Genomic DNA, 8,479 nt, shown 5'->3' on the forward strand with positions numbered 1-8,479 from the left:
CATGGCATGGAAATGCGGGGCCCCTACCCCCAACTTTGGGTGAGTTTCCCATCGTGGTGACACGACACCTGGGAGGGGGAGGGGCCCTAAAATTACTGAAGAGGAATTTATGGCCACCTCTCTCTAAGGGAGCTTGGGGGTCAGACCTAGGGAGTATCAGTAGCATTTTAAAAAGTGGTATCATACCTCCTGCATATACTTAATGATATTCAATATTTAGGAATGCATTTACTTTCTTTCTTTTTTTTTTTTTTTTTTTTGTGAGACTGAGTCTTGCTCTCCACCAGGCTGAAGTGTAATGGCATGGTCTCGGCTCGCTGCAACCTCCACCTCCCGGGTTCAAGCGATTCTCCTGCCTCAGCCTCCTGAATAGCTGGGATTACAGGCGCGTGCCACCACGCCCAGCTAATTTTTTTGTATTTTTAGTAGAGACAGGGTTTCACTGTGTTAGCCAGGATGGTCTCGATCTCCTGACCTTGTGATCCGCCTGCCTCGGCCTCCCAAAGTGCTGGGATTACAGGCGTGAGCCACCGCGCCCCAGGAATGCATCTACTTTTAAAGTAATATACATACTATAGCTTAGCAACACATTATCAAATAAATTATTTTATGAAAAATTGCAAAAGGTTACCATCTGTGAAAATAATCTCCCAGTACTGTTTCTTAGTGGAGCTCTCCTGGTCTTAACTATTCTAGACTGGGAAACATTGGTTTGTCCCTGAGCAAACTGCACTCCCTGACATTTTTTGAAGATTAAAAAAATATATATTGCAAAAGTTTTGCACATTATACAATTCATTCATTATTCAGTAAACTCTTCACCTTGATCCTTTTTTCAAAGTGTTAAAATTCTGAAGTATCTGTAAAATAAAAATACCTTTAAATTGTATTTATCTATTATTTTATTTTATTTTTATTATTTTTAGAGGCAGGTTCTCGCTCTGTTGCCCAGGCTGCCGTGCAGTGGTACCATTATGGCTCACTGTAGCCTCAACCCCCTGGGCTCAAGCAATCCGCCCACCTCAGCCTCCTGAATAGCTGGGATTACAGGCACACGTTACAAGCCCAGCCAATTTATTTTTTATTTTTTATTTTTGTAGAGACCAGGTCTCACTGTGTTGCCCAGGTTGGTCTTAAACTCCTGACCTCAACCGATCCCCTCACCTCAGCCTCCCAAAGTGTTGGGATTACAGGCATGAGCCACTGTGCCCTGCAAAAATACCTTTAGGTGTTTAGGTGCCATCTAGATTGGGTGTTACCTATTGGTGTGTCCACTGCATGCAACTCTGCAGAGGCGGTAATTCATGAGCTATGCCCAAACCTTTACCATCACTGCTGCCAATGCCCTTTCCCAAGGAGGCAGATCTGAGAAACAGAGGGAGATCCTTAGACATGGTAGTAAAATTCAGGAGGAAAACAAAATGCAACAGAAAAGCTGCTTTCTCGTGCTTTCCTCTTTGCTAAGACTGGCTCCCTTCAGGCCCCTCCTTCCGTGAGTAAGACCAGAGGCGGGTTCTCTCTTTTGTTCTAGGTACAGTCATGGGAGAGATGCTGCCTCTTCCCCGAAGGCACAATAGCACCAATATTTGAAGAGTCAGTGATAGACGATTTCATCAGAAAGCTTTGGCAACAGAAACTAGCGAACGACTTATTTGGAAACAAAATGGAAAATAGCAAAATCCAATCAGCTCATGGATCACCAGGGAGAAAAAAATGAACGTGTGTTTCTTGTATCTCAGCCTGCTCCAAAAGATGAAACTGGAATGCATTTCAGAAAGCAGCAAAGATGTGAGTATGGAAAACTAAAGCACTATGATAATTTGATAGTGCAATTTTCCTTTGTGGATTTCTTGTAGTGACCAATATTAATATAATAGGAGTTAACATCCACTGGGTACTTATTACATATTAGCATTTTCTATGGTATTTTATTAGGTTACAGAACAACCCAATAAGGAAAGTGATTCACCCAAAGTTTTGAGTGATTCACCCAAAGTTTTATGGCCAATAAAGCTCCATTCCAGCCCGGGCACCGTAGCTCATGCCTGTAATCCCAACACTTTGGGAAGCCGAGGCAGGCAGATCTCTTGAGGTCAGGAGTTCAAGACCAGCCTGGCCAACATGGAGAAACCCTGTCTCTACTAAAAACATAAAAATTAGCCAGATGTGGTGGCGTGTACCTGTAACCCTAGCTACTCAGGAGGCTAAGGCATGAAAATGACTTGAACCCAGGAGGCAGAGGTTGCAGTGAGCCACGATCACGCCACTGCACTCTAGCCTGGACGACAGAGTGAGACTCCATCTCAGAAACAAAAACTCCATTCCAGCCTGGGCACCTCTCTCCAGGCCCTCACTTCCAACCCAGAACACACTAGATTCCAGAGTGAAACCCAGTCGCCAGCCTGAAGCTGGCATTCAGGTTGTACTTCTCAGGGAACTCAAAGGTTGACGTGAGAATTTTCTGCTTGCTTTGTTTTGAGTCAGGGCCTCTGTCGCCCAGGCTGGAATGCAGTAGCAAGATCATGGGCTCCCTGAAGCCTTGACCTTCCTGGGGTCTAGCGATCTTTCCACCTCAGGCTCCCAAGTAGGTGGGACTACAGGCATTCCACCATTGCCCGGCTAATTTTTGTATTTTTGGTAGAAACAAGGTTTCACCGTGTTGCCCAGTCTGGTCTTGAACCCCTGGGCTCAAGAGATCCTCCCACCTCAGCCTGTCACAGTGCTGGCATTACAGGTTTGAGCCACTGTGCCTGGCCAGTGCAAGCATTTTCTCCTTGGCCTATATCAGCTTGGTGGAGCTAAGAGCATTATTTTCTCCTGATGAAGAGCTAAGCCTCTGGGCAGAAGTTGAGCAGCCCAAGCAAGGTCAAAAAGGGAATGAATGGTAGAGATATTCTGGTCTCAGACTGCAAATTCCCTCTGTCTAACTGAACTACCCCAAAAGGCACAAAAAGAAAACAGAAATGTACCCTCTTGCTCCAAAACCATTCTCCTGGCTTTCTCAGCCCTTTATGGGCCATCTCAGCCCTTTATGTATTTTTGTTCTTATTTTTTTTGAGACAGGGTCTTGCTCTGTTGCCCAGGCTGGTATGTAGTGGTGCCACCATAGCTCACTGCAGCCTTGAAATCCTGGGCTAATACAATCCTCCCACCTCAGCCTCCTGAGTAGCTGAGACTACAGGCACACACCATCATAACCTGCTAACTTCTAAAACTTTTTGTAGAGATAGGGTCTTGTGGTGTAGCCCAGGCTGGTCTCAAACTCCTGGTATAAAGTGGTCCTTCTGCTTTGGTCTCCCAAAGTGTTGAGATTACAGGTATAAGCCACTATACCCTGCCTCATCTCAGTCCTTTAAAGATGCATCAGAGGCTTTGCTAGTCTTTAGAAACCAGTGTGTATAGTGGTGTGTGTGTGTGTGTGTGTTTGTGTGTGTGTGTATGTGTTTTGCAATGGTGACAGAGTTGGGGAGTGATGGCAACAACCAAGGAATTCAGTCAACTCAATAGAGAAAAACATTACAACACTGACAATGTAGCAGCAGGGCCAGGTGGTGGCTCACGCCTATAATCCCAGTATATAGGGAGGTCAAGATGGGTGGATCACTTGAGCCCAGGAGTTCGAAACCAGCCTGGGCAATATGGCGAAACCCCATCTCTACTAAAAACACAAAAATTAGCCAGGTGTAGTGGTGCGAGCCTGTAACCCCAGCTATTCAGGAGGCTGAGGCAGGAGAATTGCTTGAACCCGGGAGGGAGAGGTTGCAGTGAGCCAAGATCATGCCACTGCACTCCAACATGGGTGACAGAGCGAGACTCGGTCCAAAAAAAAAAAAAAAAAGAAAAGAAAAGAAAAGAAAGAAAGAAAGAAAGAAAGAAAGAAAGAAAGAAAGAAAGAAAAGAAAGGAAGGAAGGAAGGAAGGAAAGAAAATGTAGCAGACAAATGAGACTAGGTTGCCATAGCAACCATTTAACTGACATTTTCATTTTCCCAGCATTTGTTCTGGGCAGGTGTGGGCAGACACATGTCCTCAGGGATGTGCAGGGATGAGGGTGTGTCTGTTTCCCCCATTAGTCTTCATAATTGGAGGGGTTGGTCCTGCTCCTGGACAAGGCCTTGGGAATCGGGTCTTTAACAGTGCACGGAAAACCCCGTCTCAGAACATCCACACAGGCAGAGCCAACCTCACCGTGTAAAGGCAGTGGAGGTGATGGTGAACTTGCTTGCTGTGTGGATGGGACGCTGAGGCTCAGGTGGAGAGCCATACAGAGTGGCCTTAGCAGAGCCCAGCCCAGACCCAGGTCAGCTAACTCCTGGTGGGCCACACTGGCTTGAAACCACACTGGCTTGCTGAACCAGGGTCAAGGAGCTGGGGTGAGGGGAAAAAATATAAGATGAGGAGGAAGCATAGCACAGCTTAAATTCATCAAGAGTGCAGAATCACCTTTCATCTTCTGAAGGAGCAACTGTTTTCTGCACCAAACCACACAATGCAAGCAAATCTGCTGCCAAAGAACAAAGAGAAAAATGCAGAGAACAAGCAGCCTCCCAAGTCTCGCAGTCGGGGATGGAATGAAACTCGAATTCACCTGCAAGAGCAGCTGATGGTTCAGCTACAAACCGCCTCCAAGCAGCCTCTGAGATTCAGAATTCATGCACCCTGCGAACTGCACAGCATATACTAGTGGCAGCCCTGGCTGGGTCCTCGCAGCCACGCAATTTTTGAGGATGACACACATGGAATACTAAACACATCCCGGGAGTTCCAGATACAGCCACCTGGTTACAGCCCGGCCAGCTCTTGTCTGCAGCAATTTTTCTCAAAGGCGCGGCTTCATGCATATCTATTACCAAGCACATGTAGACAAGACGGTGTTCAGAAAGCACAGCCCCGAGTGGGAAACAGGAGCCGTCAGCAAATCATTTTCACAGGGAAAGGAAAATCTTTAGGTGGAAAATATTGCTTTGGGACTTCCCCGGGAGGAAAAAACGAGCTGAAATTGCTGTGGTGTTGCAGCTTCCATTTTCCAAAAAGCAAAATGCTTTTAAGAAGACCATCAGGGTTATGCTTGATCATACCTTTGCTTAATCCATTTCTTCACAGGTTTTGCCCTTGTCATCTTTGCTTCCTGAACCACTCCTGCACCTTAGAGTCACCACAAATCCTATCCCATAAAAATCTGTAGCGTCTCTGTGTGTGGAAATCAAACAACAAAAAGGCACCACCGTGTGTAGCTGCGTTATGCTTTTGGTGGAAACATGACGTGGATGAAATGACCCCTGGGAAACGTTGGGAAGGCCTGACTAGCAAGGTGCAGAGTGGGGGATTAGTGGGGAGATACACAGGGCCTCTTACTAAAACTGAGAATAGCATTCTGTTAAAGAACCCTTATTGTGAGGCTGGGCACAGTGGCTCATGCCAGTAACACTGTAACATCAGCACTTGGGGAGGCCGAGGTGGGAGGATTACTTGAGGCCAGGAGGTCAAGGCTGCAGTGAGTTATGATCAAGCCACTGCACTTCAGCCTGGGTGACAGAGGGAGACCCTGTCTCTAAAAAAATTAAAAATAAACCATATTTGGGGTGATGATATCCCTCCCCTAAAATAATAAAGATTAGCTGGGCACAGTGGCTCAAGCCTGTAATCCCAGTACTTTGGGGAGGCCAAGGCAGGAGGATCCCTTGAGCTCAGGAGTTCAAGACTAGCCTGGGCAACATGGGGAGACCCCATCTCTACAAAATGGAGAAAAAAAATTCCAGGCATGGTGATGCACACCTGTGGTCCCAGATACTTGGGAGGCTAAAGTGGGAAGATCACTTGGGATTGGGAGGTGGAGGCTACAGTGAGCCATGATCATGCCACCGCACTCCAGCCTGGGTGACAGAGCAAGACCATGTCTCAATAATAATAATAATAAAGATTACTTATAAATGTCTCTGTAACTCAAACACCCCCTCAAAAAATTTCTATAAATTGGAGACCTCACCCATCATCGTTCCCTTCATTTTATTCTAAATTTCATTGAAATTTATCCTAAAGCACTTCCTATGACTTGAAAATACAGGCATTTTGGCTAACATTATTATTCATTGCTTTACATTTGAATGTAATAAACGTATCAGGTTTATTTATCTGAACTTAAATCTAAGTTTTAGTGTACTTTTTCCCCCTGGATCTAAAATTCCATCATCCTTGAGCAACTCATATTTGTCAATTTGACAGCTTCTCCACTATTTTAAGCACTTTCCTTTTCATCACCATCCACTTCCATTGACAGCTCCACTCTCCGCTGCCTAATAGACTCCTGGAACTGACTCCTCAAATTGGATTGTCCCCTCACTGGCCCATTCCTCCTCAGCCTTCCCAGTCTCAGTAAATGGCCGCAGTTGCTCTAGTCAAAACACCTAGCTAAACCAGCCGAGGTGGCTCACACCTGTAAATCCCAGCACTTTGGGAGGCCAAGGCAGGTGGATCACCTGAGGTTAGTTCAAGACCAGCCTGGCCAACATAGCAAAACCTCATTTCTACTAACAATACAAAAATTAACCAGGTGTGGTGGCACGCACCTGTAATTCCAGCTACTCAGGAGGCTGAGGCAGGAATATCACTTGAACCCGGGAGGTGTAGGTTGCAATGAGCTGAGATCGAGCCACTGCACTCCAGCCTAAGTGACAGAGAGAGACTCTGTCTCAAAAACAAACAAAAACCTAGCTTGCCAGACATAGTGGCTCATCCTATAATTCCAGCTACTAGGAAGGATCCTTGAGCCCAGGAGTCAAGACCAGCTAGGGCAACATAGCAAGACCCTGTCTCTAAAAAATAAAAGTTAAAGCCTGGGCGCGGTGGCTCATGCCTGTAATCCCAGCACTTTGGGAGGCTGAGGCGGGTGAATCACCTGAGGCCGGGGATTTGAGACCAGCCTGACCAACATGGGGAAACTCCATCTCTACTAAAAATACAAAATTAGCCGCGCATGGTGGTGCATGCCTGTAATCCCAGCTACTCGGGAGGCTGAGGCAGGAGAATCGCTTGAACTCAGGAGGCAGAGGTAGTGGCGAGCCAAGATCTCACCACTGCACTCCAGCCTGGGCAACAAGAGCGAAACTCTGTCTCAAAAACAAAAGTTAAAATAAACCTAGCACAGGTTCTCTCCCTCCTCACCCCAGCTGTCACCAAGTCAAGTGGGTCCTACATGCAAGACAATGTCAAACCTGACCACCTCCCACATTTGTCCCAGATGTCTTTGGAAGCCTCCTCACTAGCGGATACTAGGCTTCCTGTGTCCACACTCTGGCCTTCTGGCAATCCTCCTCCACCAGGCAACCAGAGGGACCTTGTGAAGGCACAACTTCAACCCTGTTATGTTCTCCAGTCTCTCCTTCTGCAAATATTTGCACACCTACTCTGGGCAGCGCTGTTCTAGCCCTTGCTGGACCTTGCATTATCGGCAAAGAGAAAACAATATACAAAAATCAAAGAGTGAAACTTAGAGTGTGGTAGAGGACCATAAAAGTGGTGGAGAAAAATAATTCAAAGGAGGACATGAAGGGATGGGTGGCTGAATTTTTTCCAACTCTTTAAGTAGGGAGTTGTAATTTCTAGTAGGGTGGTCGAGGAAGGCCCTGCTGAAAGGGGTATCTGAGACCTGAAGGAGGTAGAGAAGTGATCCATAAAACACCCAGAAGAGCTGCCACCCTCCTAAAGTTCCCTGTTACATTAAAATGAAACACAGGCCAGGAGCAGTGGCTCACGCCTGTAATCCCAGCACTTTGGGAGGTTGAGGTGGGTGGATCGCTTGAGGCCAGGAGTTCAAGACCAGCCTGGGCAACATGGTGAAACTCCATCTCCGCTAAAAATACAAAAAGTTAGCCGGGCGTGGTGGCACGTGCCTGTAAACCCAGCTGCTTGGGAGACTGAGGCAGGAGAATTGTTTGAAGCCAGGAGGTGGAGGTTGCAGTGAGCTGAGATCGTACCACTGCACTCCAGCCTGGGCAACAGAGCAAGACTTTGTCTCAAAAACAAAAACAACGACAACAACAAAACCCAGAATGAAACCCAAACTCTTTCCCATCACCCACGAGACCCTATAGTATTTGCCATCGGCCTCTCAAATGCGCGTTGCCCTCAGTTCCAGCTCTCAAGCTGCCCAAGTCTCTTGCATCTGTCGCCATGCCAGGCTCTCCCCATTTCAAGGTCTTGGCTCTGGCTGTACCCCTGTCGAGGACACCCCATCCACCCCACTACACAGCCCCCATCCCCACCTCCTCCCCTCTTCTCAAGGGTGGCTCCTGTCTTTCTACCCTTAGGCCTTAAAAATGTCACTTCCTCAGAGAGGCCTTCCCTGACCACCCCCACAGGCCATCTCCTGACTTCTTCCTGAGTTTGAATCTCCTCATGCTTCCTTAGCCAGGCATGGTGGCGCGCACCTGTAATAGGTCCCAGCTACTCGAGAGGCTGAGGCAGGAGAATTGCTTGAACCT

Source organism: Chlorocebus sabaeus, chromosome 5 (assembly GCF_047675955.1).
Source record: "Chlorocebus sabaeus isolate Y175 chromosome 5, mChlSab1.0.hap1, whole genome shotgun sequence".
Taxonomy (NCBI): Eukaryota; Metazoa; Chordata; class Mammalia; order Primates; family Cercopithecidae; genus Chlorocebus; species Chlorocebus sabaeus.